At 44.1% G+C, this 20,596-nt stretch overlaps 1 protein-coding gene across 1 annotated transcript in view; it reads left to right on the top strand.

Moving 5' to 3' along the window:
- The first annotated feature begins 1,798 nt into the window (after positions 1 to 1,798).
- LOC308233834 (uncharacterized protein) overlaps positions 1,799 to 20,596 on the top strand; it is a 123,979-nt gene continuing 105,181 nt past the window's right edge. Inside the window, exon 1 of the mRNA XM_080640795.1 lies at positions 1,799 to 1,833. The gene's annotated coding sequence lies outside the window, so the exon portion shown is untranslated. The remainder of the gene's footprint in view (positions 1,834 to 20,596) is intronic.

Genomic DNA, 20,596 nt, shown 5'->3' with positions numbered 1-20,596 from the left:
ATCTGGTGATTCTTGGTATCTGCCAAGTGGGGCAAAAAAAATCAGACTAGAAGTTTTGTGTGTGTTGGATAGGGCTTGTCAGCCATGGGCTTTGCTCTGGGGTGATCTTGTTTGCTCTCATCAGGAGCCCCTTCTGTCACTATCTTTTCTCTTTAGCTGGCCAGAGTCACTAGAGAAGAATCTTGCAATCTCCTCTCTGGAGAGTGTGTGTCAGGCTTCCACCCTGCAGGGGAAGAGGGCTTGGGCAGTATTTAAATTTTCACTGGATTCTCTTGTTTATAATGTGCTTATCCTCTCCAGAGAATAAACCTTTACTGTTTTCCTGTGGTGGGGAATAGTCCCCCAGATATAAAGAGTTGGGGAGGATATCTAATTGCTCCTCCAATAGACTTCCTGCTGAAGCTAGCTCTCTTTTCGGCCCTGTTTCCCAGTTTCCCAGTGCAAATTAGGATTCTTTCCAGTCTCCACTGTCACCAGCTTAGGAGTCTGCTTTCTTGGCTCTTCTGTCAGTTACTACTGGACTTTTTAAAATTTTTTAACAAGAAGGGGAGCCGTTGTAACAACACTTTTTGAAGCTTGTTAAAAGGCAGCTCTCGGGGCCTCCTTCCTCTTAATCTAACTCAGCAGCTATAGCGTAGGCCCTAAATCCTGAACCTATAACAAGGATCCCTTGGGACTCTGAGTAGCTGGTCCAGGGACCACAGTTTGGGAAACTGGCTTAGGCAGCGTTTTGCCACCAATTATCAGGGTTGCTTGAATCTGGAAATTTCTCTGAAATTCCCTTGTTCCCTGTTACTGGCCATTGGGGTTAAGGCTGAGAGCACTTTTCCCACAGACAGGGAACCTACCCAGCTGGGCTGTGGTGACTCACTTTGGGGTGTTTTTATGGGGCCTCATGTGTCAGGCAAACGTTTGGGCTGGTAGGGCTTTCTAAAAGCCTTCTTGTCTGCCTGGCCGGTGTGGCTCAGTGGTTGACCCTTGACCCCTGCACCAAGAGGTCCCGGGTTAATTCCCCATCAGGGCATGTAGGTGGCAGGTGTGTTTCTCTCATGGATGTTTCTCTCTCTCTCTCTCTCTCTCCCTTCCTCTCTCTGCAGTAATGAAAACCATATATATATATTTAAATTAAAAACCTTCTCATCTGGATGGCTCTTTCCTGAGGTTTCTTAAAATTCATGTAACCCTTTCAGGAAGCAAGGCTGTCAGGCTCTATAGTACCTGGATTGGCTTTTAAAAACAGTAACTAGAGACAATGAAGAAGCAGGCCCGCTTGCCCTTTGGTTCAAGAAGGAACAGGAAATGGCCACTCAAAATCTGGAAGAACATTTTTTTTCTGGTCCTTGTTCGGCTCTGCACCTTAACTTTTTGTGTCCAAACAATGCTCTTCTTTCTTCGGAGGTCCTATCCTAAAAACTAGTCTGATTAAAGCACCCACACGCAAATCCTTGACCCTGGAAGTAGCCAACGCCCTTAACCTAGAGGCTGGGCCTGGAGTTGGGGGATTCAGGCCGCTCAGGTGAAGCTCTCTAGGGCGTTTTACTTAGAGTCTTGGAGGCACCAAATTCCTTGCAGGAAGGTCCAACTGCCCTCCCAGATCTGCCTTCAGGCCACAGCGGGGGATGGCAGTCTCAGGCCAAAGGTCGCAGGCGGAGAAGCCCACAAGGACCCCGCGCTGCGCAGCCTCGCGTCTCCAAAAGCTGGGAGTTTCGGGGCACCGGGCGGCTCCGACGGGTGCGAAGGGCGTTCCGTGTCCAAGGTCAGCACGTCATTCGCGACCTGACCCGCTGTTCCCGCCCCGGTTCCTGGAGACGCGAGCGACACGGGCCGCCGAGGGTAAGCGCTGCGCGATCCGCGGGCGTTCTGGCACCGGCGCCGGAGCGCGGGCCGTTCCGGGACTCGGGGCCTCCTCTGCGTGCCCGGGGCGCTGGCCGGGCGTCTGGCCCGAACCCGCCGCCCGCCCGGGGTTCATGTTCAGATAAGCCGCGGCTTTGCGGCTTCCCTTCCGCCTCTTCTCTCCGCCCGGGAGAGCTGTGGTCCTGGGGCCTTCACGCGCGCGCGGACCACGCTCCCGAGTGGCGGGGGCGGGACTGCCCCAGGTCACCCGCCGCTTTAGTCCCCCCGCCTCCCTTCTGCCCTTGGCCGCTTTGCACAGCCAGGCCGCGGGCCTGCCCTGACCGGTCCACTCCCGGTTGCCGCCCCGACGAGCTGCCAGCTTTCCCTTTGCTCTACTCACCAATCCCCTTTGAAAACACACCGGAAGGGGGAGCTTTGGGCCCCGCGAAGGCTTTTCTGTCCCAAAAGGGCCAGCCTCCCGCGCACCTGGTTTTAATTAGAGCCCAGGGAGAAATATGGCCCGGGGCCTGAAGGATCCCCAAGAAATTCTGTCCACAGAGAGAGGGAAGCGTGCACGTGGATTGTACGTGAGCAGGCGCACTCCCTGTACAAGGGTTTGCAAAGACCTCGTGCACTTTTCAACTCTAACTGTAGCTTGGAGAGGATGTAGGTGGTCTAGATGTTAGAAATGGGGTACAAACGGCAGTGGAAAACACATTAGCACGGAGGACAAGGCGATTGCACAGTTATTTACAACGTATTCTTTTCTTCCCACTTTTCATAACAAAAAAGGAATATTGAAAAACAACCCCTGCCTGGTTTATACTCCCACCGTGTTAATCCTCGGGCACACGTTCTTTTTTTAATTTACAAAATTGCAATTATAGGCACACGGCATTCTTATTTCAAATTCTAGAGCAAGGGAGGTAAATTACATCCCAACAGAACGGAAGTCTTCATTAATTCTGAGGGGAAAAATGCGCTCCCAATTCATGAGCTGAAAGTTAAAGATTGTATCATGCTTTCAACCTACATATTATAAAAGTTTAAAGGATAAAGGACATGAAAGGCTTTTTAAAAAGTCCCTTGTGAGACATAGAAATATATATTATCACACATTCTTTTTTTTTTCTTCATTTAAAGCCAAGGAGAAATTTCTTTTCAACGTAGCACTTTTATCTTTCTACTCGTAAGAAAATAACTTGCTCTACCTTGTACTAGGATTTTGAGGACACTAATTTTCATCAAACATTTCTTAAAACCCTAATCAGCATTTAATCAGAGGCTGAGGGTCTTGCACTTCTGTTCCTTCGGCCTGGAATTGTTTCCTCTTGTCTTTGCTTTGCAAGACCCTTCTTATTCAGATCTCTGCTCAAATATCCATTTATCTGCCCATCCCCTGGCAACAACAATATTTTATTTTCTTTCAAGCACTAACCACACTCTGAAATTATTAACTTGATTATTGCCTGCCCTCCCACCTCAATGATACAAGGGACCTTGCTGTTTTGGTTGCTATTATAACCTAGAACCATACCCCCTACTCCCCATGTCTACCAGGACTGATTTGTAGTAAATACTTTTTAAAAAGTTTGCAGTACGGAGTTGTAGCCTTGGGAGCTCTTGCAAAGCGAATGTGACCCTTGAGGAAATACGTTTAGTGTCCTGTTCCCCCACCACTTGCCTTTTCAGAAGGGTGACTTAGGTGCAGCTGCTGTCCCTTCTTAGGGCCCCACCCACAGTGACCCAGGCCAGCCCCAGGAAGTAGACCCTGGAGGCAGCTGGGGCCTCTGGCATTTTTTTAATTTTATTTTAAATCTGGATTTTGGACTAGAGACCGACTGGGATTCTCCCCCAGAGGCCTGGGACTGCTGGCTGTGCAAACCCCCTGACCCTTTAGCACTTCCCAGTGCTTGGCTGCACGCATGAGGTTCCAAGGTTCCTGGTGGGAGCTGCTCGTGAAAGATGCTCTGTTATTGTTGGACTCCAGGCACAGGGAATAATTAGGGGAGTGACATGAGCTAAAGGCAAGGCCTTTCCTTGTGGGCTGGGCCACGAGGCTGCAACTGGCCTGCTCCCTGGCAAAGGCCATGGATTCCTGCAGATTCCTACGATTCCACGTGGTTCACTTCTCTGAGGAAGCCTTGGTGAGGAAGAGGCTGGGAGTGGGGGCAGAAAAGTTTGGAATTTCCCGTGGTTCCTTGGGGATTGATTGTTGTTGAGAATTACCCTGGGCAATGCCAGGTGGAGTGTCTGGGCCTGCTCGCCCTTTCCTCAAGGCCACGCAGGGCTCCCAGGGTGTTATAGGCGGCCCTGGCCGGGGCCTGCGTGTGGAGTGGGTGGAGTTGGAACAGCAGTGAAAAGAACCCAGTGTTCTGGGAGCTGTCGGTTGCCAACAAGGAAGAAGCTTTTCCTGAAGTTCTGCAGTGCCCAGCATGGTGCCTGACACACAGTGGGTGTTTAATAAATGTTCATTCCGATATGAAGCATGTGAGTGTCCTTCAAACTGTGTTTCAAGCCTAGATATGTCTGTGAACATAGGCTCTGGAGGCCCACGGCATGGATTCAAGTGCTGGTGGCTCTGCTTACAAACTGTGTGTGAGCATGCTATTACACCTCCCTGTGCCTCACGCTACTCATCTGTAACAGGCGGATAATAATGTTATCGCTTCATGGGGTGGTCATGGATTAGATGCAGTAAATATTGGAAAGCATTTAGAACAGAGCTTGGCATAGGAAGCCTCATGCCCAGGACACTGGGTTCTGGAACCCGGGTCAGTTTGCATTGGCCCATTTCTTCAAGCTCCTGTTCTAGGCCCTGTTTTGTCATGCCTCCTATTTATAGCATATGAAAAGTGCAATGCCAACTTTGAAAAGAAGGAGAGTGAATTTTCTACTCATGTCTGAAGGGTTGGGAAATTCTGAAATTTTTAAGAAATACTTTACACTTTCTCCTGTAGGCCTGGAGGAGGGGGAAGCCCTGTTTCTATCATTGTTGCTCTTACTACTGCTCTTGTTTAGATGTTTCCTTTCTAACAGCATCCCTGGGTTTTAAAACACCAGGTGTGTTCTTTAACACTGTATCATCCATATTGACTCATCTCTGGGTCTGCTGCAAGCTGTCCAAGTGACATTTAGGACATGACTCCAGTTCAATCAAAGGCTCCCTGACCAGAAAGTCAACCCTGTGAGTTTAAAAATTTTTATACATAATATAAAATTTACCATTTTGACCATTTGTACATACGTATTTCAGTGGCATTAAGAAAATTCACATTGTTTTGCAACCATCACCAGCATTCATCTCCAGAACTATTTCTTCTTAAACTGAAAATCTGTATCCATTAAACAGTAATTCCCCACTCTCCCAGCCCCCAGCAGCCACCATTCTACTTTGTGTCTGTGAGTTTCACTCAGCATATCTTCAAGGTTCATCCATGTTGTAGCACATGTTAGAATTTCCTTCTTTTTTAAGGCTGAATAATACTCCATTATATGTACATACCATGTTTGTTTCTCCTTTCATCTGGCTATACCAAATGACATTTGAGTTGTTTCCACATCCCTGTGTTCTTGATTAAATTCTCTAAATACTGCTTGTATGGAACTTCCTTCTGTACAAGTTGGAGATGCCTTTTGGGTTTGGTTTAATTACATATCCTATATAATAAAAGCCTAATATGCAAATAGACCAAATGGTGGAACGACTGGTCGCTATGATGTACACTGATCACTAGGGGGCAGATGCTCAACGCAGGAGGTGGTCAGTGCGCTCCCACAGGGGGAGCCGGGCTTCTGGCTGGCGAGCGCAGTGGCGTGGCAGGAGCCACTCCCGCCTCAGTGGCAGCACTACGGATGTCCGACTGCCAGCTTATGGGGAGCAGGCCTAAGCCATCAGTTGGACATCCCCTGAGGGCTCCTGGACTGAGAGAGGGCGCAGGCTGGGCTGAGGGAATTTCATGCACTGGGCCTCTAGTGTGTTGATAATAGAAAATTGCAAGCCATCTCACTAAATTAAGATGGGAAATTGGGCTCATCAAATTTTAGAGAAAAAAATGATTTTAAATACCAATTTCAGGTGGGCTTGGATAGCAGCAGTTCTGTACTTGATGGGGGTGTGTTGGGGGGAGGGGAGATGGAGTTGGTCCCAGGAACTAACTAGTGATTCCTGGGAGAAGAAAATCCCTTTTAGTTTGGGAAGGGAGCAGGGCTTACTTAGTTAGCAGTTAGCAGTTCAGTGATGGGCCAACCCCCAGTGCTTTCCTAGACCTTTGCAATGCCTCAAGCACTTGGAAAGAGGGTGGGAAAGTCAACAGGTTGGATGGAAATCCAGACCCAGTCACACTGGAAAGTGCTGCTTAGGAGGCTGATGTTGGTTCTTAGCTTTGAGTTGGAAAGATTAGAATGGGGGGACGTGGCAACCATTAGAGTCCTGAGCTCAGCCCAGTTTCCCACACTGTCTTTTTATCCTTCCCAGAAGACTTTGCTTGAGGGAAAACAAAATAATTTTGATTGAGCTGTTTGGTTGGAATAATTTCAAAACTAATTTAATGAGGTTGTTTTCCCATTGCCAGCCTCACAGGGAACCAGCTTTATCATTTGAATCTACTGGTTCCCAAATTGTGCACCCAGGTGCCACACATTAAATTCACAGGGGTGCCATATGATATTTTAAAATTTTGAGGGAAACACAACTATATTGGACATCTCTGGGATACCCAAGAACTACTAGCTCTAGGTGTGACGTGTTCATGATTTCAACATTGGATCGTGCTACATTCCTTTCATATCATTGGGAAGCTGGGGTTTCGGTGTAGCTTTGATGAAGATTAGTGTGGAGCAGGAAGTGAGGGGAGCAGTGTACAATCTGATTCCAAAGTTTAAGACGTTGTATAATGCCCAATAGTTGTACATAGCCCATTAATAAGTAATTGTGATTATTTAAGTAAAAGAATATATATAGTTTTTCAATTTATGTATATTATTTTTTTCAAATAGTTGCTAAATTGTTAGGACACAATACTTATTAAGTTGTTTGGATTTCACTACTTAACAAATGGAACTATTAGGAGTTGCTTTCATCCTAAAGGTGCCATAAAAAATTACTGAGACACTAAGGGCACCATGTACCAAGAGAGTTTGGGAATCTTTTTTTTAATCTATAAGAAATTTCCCTAAGTTGTGTATTTACATTTAAATACATCAGACACGGAGTTGAGATTACAAGATAAATAAAATAGACACTTTTCTTTGAGATTTTCTAAAGTAAATTGCTTTATTTTTCTGATCATAAAATTAATACATATGGGTAATTGTTAAAAATCCAGAAAGGTGCAAAATAGAAAATAAAAACCTCCATATTTCCCCTGTCTATACCCCTCACCCGCTGGAGATAATAGCTGCTTACTTTTGGGGGTTACTCTTCCATACTTTTTTTGGTTTATATTTAAGAATACTAGATATTTTATAAAAATTGATCATATAAATTTTATTGTTTATTGCTTTTTAAAATCCACTAGATTACAGCCATCTTTCCCTGTCAACATGAATATATATCTAACCATACATACTGCATACTTACTTCAAACAGATTTATAAATACACTTTCAAGGGAGAAAAGCCTCTGAATTCTAGAACCTTTATTACGAACTGTAGATGATTCCACTGTTAGAGTAGCTCAATGGTGCCTCCTTGTGGCTTGATGTGATATTTAACATTTTTCTTCAAATATTTGTGTGTAAGGCCTTGTATTCTGAGATTGAGGACACGAAGATGAATTAAATAAGATTAGGAGCTCACAGTCTGTAAGAGAAGATTCAGAGTACAATTAAGTAACTATTAAAGTAAATAAGTAATTAGGGGACATAAGAGAGCTACAGCTAAAATCTCATAGGAGGAAGAGGCTGGTCCACCTGGGAAGATTAAAGACTTCATAGCATAGCAGTGTGAGACGTGAGAGACTCAAGGTGGAGGGGCCAGTTAAGAGGTTCCTGCAATAATCCAGGCAAGATGTAGTGGAAGGCTGCTCTGAAGAGGTGTACCAGCAAATGGAGAGGAGGGACTGAATCTGGTTAGGAAGCCATTATGACAGGATCTCTTTCTTAAGTTTCACATTTTTGTTGTCTTGTAAAGCCACAGTAACATTTGGTGAACTTTGAATGAAAGTTTTCATACCGAGTGGGCTTATTCTACATGAACTAAATAGTTTGACTCACCAGCCAGTGTTCACATGCTGATTTCACCCCTCTCCTCCAAGAAACTAGAGGGACAACAGCTAGATCACATTATTCAGCCTCTGATCTTGTAATTTTGACAGAGCCCAGATCCTCTGATAGGCACATTATGCGTACCCATTCTCTAAGTTTGTGATGGTGACTTGGTGTGTGGAGAATGGTGTTACAGTTGTTGTTGTTTTTCCAATGGATATAAAACCAGAGGGAATTTGCTGAACCTGAGCAAATAGGATTTGGATTTGACCTGAGGAACTGACTCTAAGGATGGGGGATAATTGGAGCTGCACCATCAAGGGGGCTGCAGCACACTGTTTTGTGGCCGTTTACAAAGATGAGACAGTTAATTGAGATGATTGGAGTTTACTTTTGTCTCCCAAAATAATCAATTTTTAAATTTCATTTATAAATGCCAATAAAATAAATTCTGCCTCGGTATTATAAGTATCGAGAGCAGTGGTTCTCAAAGCAAGGGCACCAGTTCATTGGTGAGCCAATGGGATCTTCATGATGGGCTCAAGCCTATCCCCTAAATGTATAAGGTATTTTTTTATAATAAAAAAATAAGGTACATAAGCTCTTATTTATCTCTAATAAAGCTAACAATAAATGATCCCAATATCTTCCTCCCATTCTTTGTTACCACTGACTTCTCCATACCTATGTGGGCATGTCCCTACATAGTTTGAGGGTCACCGATGTGGAGAGAAGTGATTATATTGATCGCTCTTTGTGCATTTCCCCAGTAGCTTGTGAACTTCTATGCACTTCATGGGTCCTTTTCAATATTCTTCCTTGAGAAACTATCTTGAGTTACATCACATTTTAAAGGTAAGTTGAGTGGGGAAAGTTGTGTGCGGTGTTTCTAGGACATCTAGGAACTGAATTTAAAAAATACTCCCATGGCCCTTTTCTCTGAATGTTAGAGAATATGCTTCAGCTCATGGTCAAAGAGGTGTGACTGAATATAATATATAATGTACTATGATGCAGTTCTTGAATTTGTGGATCACTAATTAGCATGCTTGAGCTATTTTCAACTTTGCTGGAATCATAATTCAAAACTGACTTGTCATTAGTACACAGCAGCATCATATTTCAAATCCTATCAGATGATAGTTATGTACTTTATCACTTTTTAACCATTTAAATTACACTCTTGTTAATAGGATCTATGTTTTAATGTCAACAGGCGGATTGGCGGATTGCATGGTTCATGTCTAGTTGAGTTTTTATGGCTAATTGGGCACATATGTACTAAACTAACCCCGCTATTTAGAAGTGAAGGGTTTCACTAAAAATGAGCATATTTTTATTATAGGCAGCTTAGTTTCATCTGCTTAAGTAGTTTCTTAAACATGAAGCATTTTTCAGTACAACTGTATCTTGATGTGTTAACTGTATTTTTAAAATGCAGATTTCTTTCACTAGCTTAATGGGAATTCACAGAAATCATAGCCTTTTAATTAAAGCCAATATGTTTCAGTGCCAGACATTCTGAAGGATCCCAGTGAACCAAGAAAGAACACATTTCTGCACTGGAAGTGTGCATAGGGGGGCTTTCAGAAGCCCGACAGGAACGCCTGATGGAAGGATTGGAAACAGGAAAAAGAACATCAGAGCCATTTTCAGAATAGCTTAAATAATGTGCGTAGTGAAATAATTTTCTACACCAAAAGATGGCCTGATTGAAAAATCGTGACTCCTGCTTAGTTTTAATACTATAACGTCTTCATCTAACTTCGATCCATTTGAACTGAAAAAGAGAGCCAGTGATAGCTATATTTTTCAAACCTAAATTTGGTACAAGTGACTACATTTTCAGAGCTAGTTTAAGTGGCTGACAAGCCAAATTTGGAAGACAAGGGAACAGAATATTTGAAACAGAAAGGATCCTTGAGAATCCGGAATGTACAGTCCCTGTAACGGCAGCTGTAAGGAAATCACAGGACATATTTGATTACAGTTTTGTCAAACAGAAAGAGCCTGGGACCAGAAGCCAGATGACTTACATTTTAATCCCTATCCTGCACTTAACTAGCTGTGGCACTAGACAAGTCACTTAACCTTGCCATGTTTCTGTTTTCTCGGTTGTAAAACAGTGATTATGTCTACTGTAACCATCTTAGTGTCATTGTGAGGATCCAAATGAACGATGGAAAAATAATGCTACGGCATTACTTATGTAAAGGGGATTATTTCTGTGGCTTTGAATAACCATGGCCAAACAGAGATTTGCCATTGCCTCGCTCAAGTGTTTAACACCTGCTCGGGGTAAGGAAAGGCTTGGTAGACAGTGCTGAATGAATGCATGAATGAGTGGATGGATGGATGGACGGACGGATGAATGAATGAATCAGTGAATGAATGAATAATTCTATTTGTTCTGGTTTTATTTTCTCCCTCAGAGACTTGGGCCAAAAAAAGAAAACTGAATGTGTGGTTTGGGATTCTTTAGAGTTTTACACAGGTGCTCTATGCTGGTACCCATCCAAGTCGGGCCACATGTATAAACACAAATATAGTCTGGCAGACATCTAGTATTACACATGTACAGGATGTTTGGTGGGATATTTTTCTAGGAGATTGGGTTTGGCAGCTAGAGCCCTAGTTGCAAATGCAGCATTTTAAAGGAAGTTAGTGACAGTTGTGCCCCTGCCCCCGACAGGGGGTCTATTTGGTCCCCCTACCTCCAGTCTTTGACCAGGCCTCCTATCTCAGCCTGGAGGCCTTTTATGGAGGTTATGGGGGGAGAGGCGAGAAGGGGGGAAAGTCTCCTATGCTGCATCAGTTTGGAGGAACAATGTTCATGATTTTCTTCCCTTTCCACGAGGGAGAAACAGAAGATAGGGGGCAATTCCTTCAACAAAGTAAATGAGGGGTGAGATCATGCAAATAAGAAGGGAAAACCTGCTTTAGGTGCCCCTATTTACATGTGCTTGGGCAGCAGGTTTGCAATTTTTTCCCGGGCCTATTGAAGCAGACAAGAGGACTGGAGAGGGATGATGGCAGGATGCTGAGAGGAGCTGGCTTGGGGGCAGCCTGCACTGGTGGTTGGGGCAAGGATGCCAAGTTCATTGGGGTCACGTGCACACTGCGGTGCGGGACTCCCTTGCTGGTTTTCCCCACCCAAGAGGCTGGCCCCCTGGGTGAGGAAGCTGTCTGCAGTCAGCTCCAGCCTGCCCTGCAGGGGAGGGAGGCGATGAGATTTAAACAGAGTCACAGTGACATTTTAAACCGAATGCCTAGCACTAAGTGACTCAAAGGTGGTGGAACTTGCTTGAGATCCACTATTCCAATTGGGAAGGTAGATCTGACAGCACACAGTACAAAGCGGTGATTAGAAGACAGAAAACAAAGAAAACACAACTGTTTCAAGTTTGTATGGCAGTGAGCAGAAAAGACCTTGAAGGTAATTCCTCTAGGTTAGTAGATTTCAAATGATGGCCCATGAAGTACTGGGTGGGGGTGGCAACCCACAGAGGTTGCTCAGGACTCCCTGGGAGAGGGATAAGGATGGGTTAAGGGGGGTACAGAGGAGGCTAAAGATGCTGAAAAGGTGGGACTTCTGCCTACCTCCCACCTTGGCTAGAAAAAGTTTGCTTTTATCTGCTTTATATACCAGGCTTCATTGTAAGATCACTTTTGTCCAGAGGGTTCCCCAGTTAGGAAAAAAAGACGTCCTTATAACCCACCCCCCGTTTTTCTGAGAAAAATTAACTGAAGTTCAGATTGGGGAAGTGACAATTCCTAGGTCACAGAGCCTGGAGAGACAGTCAGGACATCAGGACATTTAGTCTGGCACCCACACTGAACGGTGAGAGTTAGCCTCATGAATTCCAGGTGCATTCATTAAGCAGCTACTAGATGGAGTCATGCAGTAGGGTTTTTTCCCCCGTCTCTTCTTCTTTCTAAAAGATTAAGGCAGTTATTGCATCCATTTGGTGCCTTTACTGCCGGAAAAATAACAGCCAACAGGGGCTTTCTTGGGTTACCTCGGTAAGAGATCTCTGCAAGTCAAACACTATTAACTTTAATGAAGCAGCTTTGATGGTGGGGAAGAGACAGCTGACACCACATTTCCCTAACAATAAACCACTCTGACAGATAAAAAACAAACAGGCTCAAGATAACATATAGCATTTCGGAGAACAGGGCCAATAACGAATGTAGATGGATGTGATCTGGGCTTTCCTCTAAAGCTGCGTCCCTCCATCTGTTGTGGACACTTCTGAAAGGCAGGGCAGGATGATCTAATCGGGCTTTCACAGAAACCACTGCCTGAGTTACTGTTAGGATGGCCCTGGGAGGAGATTTTACATATACTTAGTACTCTCCAGGGCTTTTTTTCTGAAGACCCTCTTTGCTCTGTTTTAGCCATTGCATCTGAGCGCTGATCGTTTGTTTATCTAGTTCTAGCAACTTGAGTAATACACTACTCCACGTTCCTAGTCATGGGGTGACCCACCCATGATGTACTGTCCATGGCATGCACTTTCAGCCTCCAGAAACAAACCAATGGCCAGTGATCCTTACACACGGAACTGCCAGGGCTTCCTCCGCGGTGGTTACGCTAGGTTTGGTGTGAATGCCTGTTGGAGGGAACAAAGAGGAAGTAATTTGGAGCTCTAACATGATTTGACTGTTCATCACTGAACCCAGATTTCAGTGAGACCATGATGAGTGACAAATATTTGTTTAAAATTTTTTTATTTCAGTTCCCTCACCAGGATGTGTCACTGAACAAAATGCTCTAGGTTGTGTCCTTTCACTGGGGGGGGGGGGGGGGGGGGGAGGGGGGGCTACTTTTATGTGTACAGTGGAGGAGGGATCATTATCATTGTACTTTTAAATTTTAAGTCATTTCTACATTAGTTTTTTCATTTGATCTTCGAAACCTCTCTAGGGAAGATTTTTAATAGCTGTAAGATTTGCCCTGAATATCACACAGGCAGCAAACTTGAGAGGCAGCATTGGATAATGGAATAAACCATTTCAAGGAAAGTTCTTAGGTGTGTGTGTGTGTGTGTGTGTGTGTGTGTGTGTGTGGTGGGGGTGGGATGTGTGTGTGGTGGGTAGTGGCTAGAATGCAGAAGAGCTGCCCTGAATTACTTAGTGAAATCCACTGGTAATTACAGAGCCTTGGTGGAGCCTGAAGTGCCATGATCTTTCCTTAGGAGTATCTTTCCTCTACTAAGACAATGGACAAGTTACCCAAGTACCCCCTTTCATAACGGTCATAATTATTATAGAGGAAGTACCCTTTATGTTAGATACTTATGCAAACACATAATTATATCGTTAGCATTCACACCAGCCCTAGAGGTACTCTTATTACCTTATTAAGTGACTTGCCCGAGATCACGCAGCTTCTGAGCTTCTGAGTGCCGCAGGCTTGGGTGTGGGTGTGAACATGTGAACAACAGGAGGGAAAGTCTTTGGTGGGAAAGCAGGCCAGTTCAACAAGAATTACCTCGATACTGCCTTCCAGCCCCTCAGTGATTCCATGAGGTGGTTAACCCTGTGCTCACCTTTCAACAGGTTAGGAAACCCAAACTCAGAGCAGTTCTGCAGAGGCTGTCTGAATGAAATTTTAAATTATACCTGGCCTGAGACTCGAACTCAAAGTTTGAAAGAAAGAGAGAATTGCCATTGCCCCTTCCCACACCCTTAGCTGGGATCAGATTTCTCTGTGATAGACACGCTGGGAGCACATGGGTTTATGAGGACCCTGACTAGGGGGCTGGGTGATGATGACTGGTTATTAGCTTGCCCTGGTGTTCAGTCCCCAGGCAGAGGACAGGAGTGGTGAAAGGACGCAGGGCCCCAAGAACACACTCCCTTGTCTCCCAGCATGAGAATGCCTCTCAGAGGCTGGAGCAGCTGGGGTTCATGGGAGCCGTTTGTGCGAGCCTAGGACTGAGTAGCCCTTTTCTCTGCCTCACAGCAGCCCTGGGGATGCTGTCTCCAACGTTGACGCTGGCTGCTCCAGGCTAACAGGCCAACAGATGACAGTGAGTTTTAAAGGAGTGCTGCAAATAAAGGATGCATTAGCCGAGAGTTGATTTTCCTGATTTCCTAGCTTTTCTCACCCCATATTTATATGCAGATGAAATCACAGTAAAATGAGCATCAGGGGCTTGGCCAGTGGGTAAAGGACTGCAGTGAAAGGTAGCCCCAGGTTTAGGAGTGGAGTGAGCGGTGAGGGAAGCCCCTGCCCGTTTGTTTAAGAGTCAGTGGAGGATGTTGGGCCAGTTAGAGGTCTTCAAGTCTGAGCTTTCTTGATCCTCTTCAGCATGGAGCGCCCCCTACTGGGATGCCTTGTATTGGGCAGAAATTTAGCCCTTCGCTGCCATAGCTCTGGTTTCTGCCGGGAGCCACACAGGTCTCTTAGGGAATTGCCTGTTTTGTTCATGGATTTTGGCACAGGGAAGACAGTCACAGGTTTTCCAGAAGTTTGGTCACAGCCATTCTTGTGATCACCCCTGGTAGAAGCCAGGAAGCTGGGGCTGGTTTCCCAGTTATTAATTTTAGAACATCTCAAAGCTCCACCCTCTAGTGCTTCTTTGAGAAACATCCACATTCTCGGGGTGAGGGGAGAAGGGTACGGGGTGGGGGGAGACACGTTTAGTGCTAACTGTATTTTAAACAGAATGGCCAGAGAGCAGGGTGGCTTGAGAGAGCCGAGTCCCTGAACCTCCACAATTGAACACCTCTTTGTGCTTCAGTCACCATCTCCTGGCCATTGGTAAGTTTGGAAACTGTCCAAATCAATTTAGACTATTTTAGTAAAAAAATGAAGCAACACATCCCTAAAAATAAACCTTGGTCTGGATTCCTTGTTCTTGTTCAGCACAGTGCTTGTAACGCCCTTTAACTTGAAACCCTGTTTGTTTACATTACTGACTGATAACAGTATTCTAGGAATGTATCAACCTTCTTGCCGTTTTCTTTATGAAACATCCCTTTGGCATTTCTCATCCTATCACAAGTATTCCTATTTTCTCGTACATTAAGGAGAAAGCGCCTTCAGTAACATACCCACCTTAATATTCGATTTTCCCCCATTTCTTCAAAGTGAGGACAGACCTTAATTTATATGGCAAGCTGAACTGTGTGCTCCCTTCCTAAAGTTTTTAACTTTACCCTTAAGTTGACTCTTGCCTACTCGGTGACCTTGCACCCTAATTTTTCCGTTTACTTCCTGTACTGCATTTGAAGTGCCTATAAATCACATCTTGGGTTGACCCTTGCCTTAACATGAATAATATTTGTATTCTCGCTGTGAAACACAATTTTACAACAATGCCAATTTATTTTTTGGCAGTCTAGACTTTCATGCTTTTTCCTTTTCCTTTTCTTTTTCAAAGCCCTATTAAATTTCAGGCCTCAGCTCTTGGGGGGATTACTGCTTTAATGCACTAACTTTTCACCTCTCAAGGCAGATCTGGAAAATGTCACATGTGAGGTTCTAGGTGGGCTGATCCAGTTGGATGAGGGTTCAAAGTGGAACTGGGCCCAGTCAGGCTGTGATGTGGAGGCTGAAGTGGAAGAAGGGATTGGTGAGACTGGCCATGGCAAGGAGATTCTCACCTGGTACTTGGTCGGGTTGGCCACTGACAGGCTTTAATTAAAGAAGGGTCCCCTCCACATAGGACCCTCCTTTAATTAAAGTAACATACTTTAGTGATCTTGTAATCATTGGTTTGTTTCCAGAAGCTATCAGGTTGCATGTGGAAAAGTCAGTAGAGCAGAAACAAGATCCGCTGACCTCATCTCCCAAGCCATGGAGGAGGGAAATCCAGCATTTGGTACAGGGAGGGTAAAAGCAGAGAGAATTTTTATTTCAATCCTATCTTCTTACGGCTTAGCTTTTTAATGATAAACTCCATAGAGCTTCCTCCTCCCCTTGTGAAAAACACTCACATGTAGGTTGTACCCATGGTTGCCTGAGTTCTTAGGAGGTATGTGTGTGTGTGTGTATGCGCGTGTGCGCACGCATGCACGCACGTGTGTGTAAGTGTGCTGCATGTTAGTGTTGGAGGGCTCTGCATTCTAATTATTTGTGCCCTTACGTGGTGTGAAATTCTTGAGCCTATCCAGGCAGTCAGCAGTATTTACAAATCTATGGGAACTGAGGGCTTCAGAGTGTCCTACCTCTCATAAAATCTTGAGTGTGGCCCAGTTTGCCTAGGTAGATGTTGCAGAAAGTTGAGGGAGGGCCCTGCCGTCAGAGGACTTCTCTTTCTAACCATGGACATACCACTTATCCTTCCTAAGCCTTTTTTTTTTAAATCTGTAAAATGGGAATAAGAACAACATAGTGTGAGGATTAAATGGGATGATGTATCTAAAGCAGTGGTTCTCAACCTTTCTAATGCCGAGACCCTTTAATACAGTTCCTCATGTTGTGGTGACCCCCAACCATAAAATTATTTTCGTTGCTACTTCATAACTGTAATTTTGCTACTGTTATGAATCGTAATGTAAATATCTGTGTTTCCGATGGTCTTAGGTGACCCTGCTAGCGGTTCTCAAACTGTGGGTCGCGACCCACAGGTTGAGAACCTCTGCTGTAGAGCCTAAGACCATCGGAAAACACAGATATTTACATTACGATTCATAACAGTAGCAAAATTACAGTTATGAAGTAGCAACGAAAATAATTTTATGGTTGGGGGTCACCACAACATGAGGAACTGTATTAAAGGGTCGCGGCATTAGAAAGGTTGAGAACCACTGATCTAAAGCTCTTAATAGTGCTCAGTAAATATTAGTTATAATTATGAGGATGAAGATCCACGATATGAGATCCGCTTGTGTGGTGCAAACTTGGACTGTAGGCTCAGAAAGGCTTGTGTTTGGACTCCTCTTATGTGCTAGCTCAGTGACTCCAGAAACATTTCCACCTGAACCTTCGTGTTCTTGTCTGTAAATTGGTAACTACATCCCTCCACTCCAGAGTTGTTTCGAGGCTTCTTTTAGGATGTACTATGCTCGGCACATAGAACTTAACAAAATTAGCTGGTTTCCTATTCCCCAAGTCTCCGTAGATGATGGGTAGTTTTACTTGATATGAGTCAGAGTGAAAGAAAAGGGGATCCCTTAGAATGGCACCCCCTCCCTTTATGTTAAAAGCAATCAGTTAACACTTCCTTTCAGTCCCCTTCCAGAACCAAGGAGCCTTTGGCTCCACAATTTCAAACACTAACTTAACTGAAACAAATATTGCTGTTCTGTTAAAATTAAAGGAATGCATATATTGTTGCAAAATGATGGACTGAGAGTTCTCCTAATGGTTCCGCTGTAGAACAAAACTCCCTGATTGGGACCCAGTGCCACAGAAGTTTGAGGCACCATGTGCTTTGGATGTTAACAATGTAATCTGGTTGGAAGGACGCCATCACGGCCTACCTTCTGCCCAGCCTTTGTCTCCTGTCTCATAATGACTAGTGTAGCTCTGGGCAGAATTTTTGTTTGAGTGTCTAAAAGGACTCTTTCCTTTGATCATTAAAGAATTTAGCTTAAAATCAGTGCTTTCTGGGGCTGCAGGAGGTGAGAGAGGGGTTCGTGGGAGCTACACAAAAGCTTCTTTCTGCTCTGCCGATTCGTGGGGCTTCCTGCTCCATGGGCAGGGCCATGAGAAACAGTGACACCGCGCTTGGTGTGAGCAGCCCGATTTCTGCTTACACACACAGACGTGATTTATAATCCCAGCCTGGACAGCATCTGAGTCTAATTACCTGGGTATATGAAAGTTCAGGAGATCTCAGCTAACTTAGCAATTCGGGGATGCGCTTTACCAGAAGCAGATGGAAAAAATAAAACACTTTAGTTTATGACTATTTTTCTATTCAGGGGAAGGAGAAAGAACAAAAAGAGTTGCCAAATTGATCCTTGTCAAGCACTAATTAAATATTATTCATGATTAATTCTGATGTTGATGTATTCAGTGTTTTAGCGGTGTCATAAATATCTGAAAGAATGAAATAACTCACTTTGTCTAGCTGTCATAAATCAGGCATACCACAGGCCCCACGTGGCCTCCTGAGCCGGCCTCTTATTATTATTTTTTACATACATACACTTGTTGGTGACCTCTATGGAATATTATTAGAGGTGCCAGGAAATAATGTCCTAATTATGCCTTCCTGTGGCCATTTCATTCAGTTTAAAACAAATATTTTTAAGATTACAGAGAATGAACAGTTTCTATTGATTAGAGGTAGATATACAGGTGAAATATTATGATATCTAGGATCTGCTTTGAAAAAAATCCAGGTTGCCTGAAAGAGGGGTGAGTGGGTGGTAATATAGAAACAGGAGTAGCCATGAACTGATAATTCTTGAAGCTTAGTGATGCATCCATAGGTGTTCATGATAATATCTTCTATTTTCATAATTTTCTATTAAAAATCAGAATGATATTTCCTTGGGAGGGAGCTCAAGTGTATTCCTAAAGAAAAATTATGGTAATCAATTTCATTGTAAGCATATGTTTTTTAAGTTCCAAATCATGGTTCAGAAAATGTTGTAAATCCAGTTTGGGGTTAATAGACTGCTAGTGATGTTGATGATGAAGATACCAAAGGTAGCTTCTATTTAATCAAACATCAGCGGTATGCCAGGCACTGTGCTACATACTTTATCCATTTATTAATCCTTAAGATGACTATGAAGGTTAAATATTTGTTTGCTCACTTTGTAGATGAGTAAACTGAGACTTGAGGAGATTAAATTCCTTGTCGAAGGCTACATACATTATGACAGAAATGAAGTATCCAAGATTCCAAAGCGAATTCTTATTCTCCTTCTCTGTTTAATTTATAAAGAGGCCATGCTTAGTGAGACAGTTGGTCTGGAACCATGAATTCAAGTAATTTGATCAGGAAACGACCTGAGAAATGCTTTAGTCAGAGATGGCCAATGTGTGACATGCTACCTGCCGGCTCCCGTGCCCGTGGTGGCAGACATTATCATGGATTGTGACACTTTCCCATGCTGGCTCAGAATCCCACTCAATCAACATCGTGTCCCAGACAACTCAGCTGGCTCAGAGTTGGCCTTCGCCTAGAAACCTATTTATCATCTCTCATCTCTCACCATCTTACTGGAGGGGAAAACTGAGGCCCGGGAGAGGCAGGCTCACTCAAGACCTCACAGCTAATAGGTGGCAAAGGACTCATTTCTCCTGATATAGGTCCAGGGTTCTCCTTCCAGGTCAAATGCTATATGATTCTGCATGTGTTATTACATGGAAAAATGCTTAGAACAGTGCCTGGTACATACTAAGTACTGGATCAATATTGTTATTAGGGAAAAAGTAAAATATCCCAACAGTAAGGTATAAGAGCTGTGAACAAAACCAGGTCAGTTTGCAAAAGCATCTGCTAGTTTCCTAAAATGCTAACAAGACCCCTGGGCTAAAGCTGTCCAAACAGCTGCAGCCTCAGGCTACAGAGCCCCTGGCAACACAGGCTCCTCAGCTTTCCATCCCCAGTCACTGCTCCTCAGGAATGTGCATGGAAGGCACCGTCCTGAGGCTCTGTCCAGGGGAGACTGATGATGGAAAGCAGGCGACCTTAGCATCGCCTTTTCATGGCGCCAGCAGCACCCCGCCTGCCTCATCGTGCCCAGGCTTGGCAGACCCATAAACCACTTGGATAACTTGTTGAGCTCCTGCTCTGATATGGCATCCAGATTCAGGCTTCTCTCATAATCTCAGATTATCCTTCCCCCTCTGAAGACTTCTGAATCCTTGGATGACTGACCAACACGATTTCCACCACTCCCAGCAGAATTTTCACACATACAGAAAAGGTGCTGTTCTCACAGACTTCATTCTCGGTGGTTTTGTGGGTTGGTTCTGCCTTCCCTAGGAGATCCAGGAATGATGCAGGTATTGTGACTGGATTTTTTTAAAAATCTGTGAATTAAACAGCTAATAGGAGCCCATGTAATTTGTGTGACAAGTGACAGCTTGTGTGAAAATAACTTACCCATATCCTGTTTCACATTTGCATCGTTATGTTGGGTAAAGCCATACGTCACTGGTAGACCATTAAGTCGGAGTCACCAGTGTTTTCCTAGGTGAAAGGGTAATTATTTTTGCTGTTTGTTCGTAATTTATTAATAGTCAGTGAAGAGCATGAGGGTAAAGGATTATTTCAGACAAAGAGACAGATCAAATGTGTGAAGGGCATGGTGATCTAGCGGTTGATGAGAAAAGCTATTAGTGTAAGGATAAGCTTTAGTTTGGGATCTGCATGTGCTACTACTGATTGGCATTTCAGATAAAATAGGTACATACAGAAGGCTGGACAGAAACTATGGAGAATGCCGGGAAACAGTTCCCCTTCGGATGGCATCAACTATGCTCTAGAGTAAAAGCACAATTTCTTAGAATGATTTTAAGTGGCACATGAATAGTTTTTATTTTAATAATTATCTATTCATCTTAAATGTGCTAGAAAAACAGTATGACATACCAAACCCATGACTTTGTGGATTATTGATTATTTTGCTTAGACTGA

The sequence above is a fragment of the Plecotus auritus genome (genome assembly GCF_963455305.1).
Source record: "Plecotus auritus genome assembly, chromosome: 9".
In the NCBI taxonomy this organism is placed as follows: Eukaryota; Metazoa; Chordata; class Mammalia; order Chiroptera; family Vespertilionidae; genus Plecotus; species Plecotus auritus.
The sequence above is the reverse complement of the archived record's forward strand: the minus strand, read 5'-3'. Positions and strand labels throughout refer to the sequence as shown.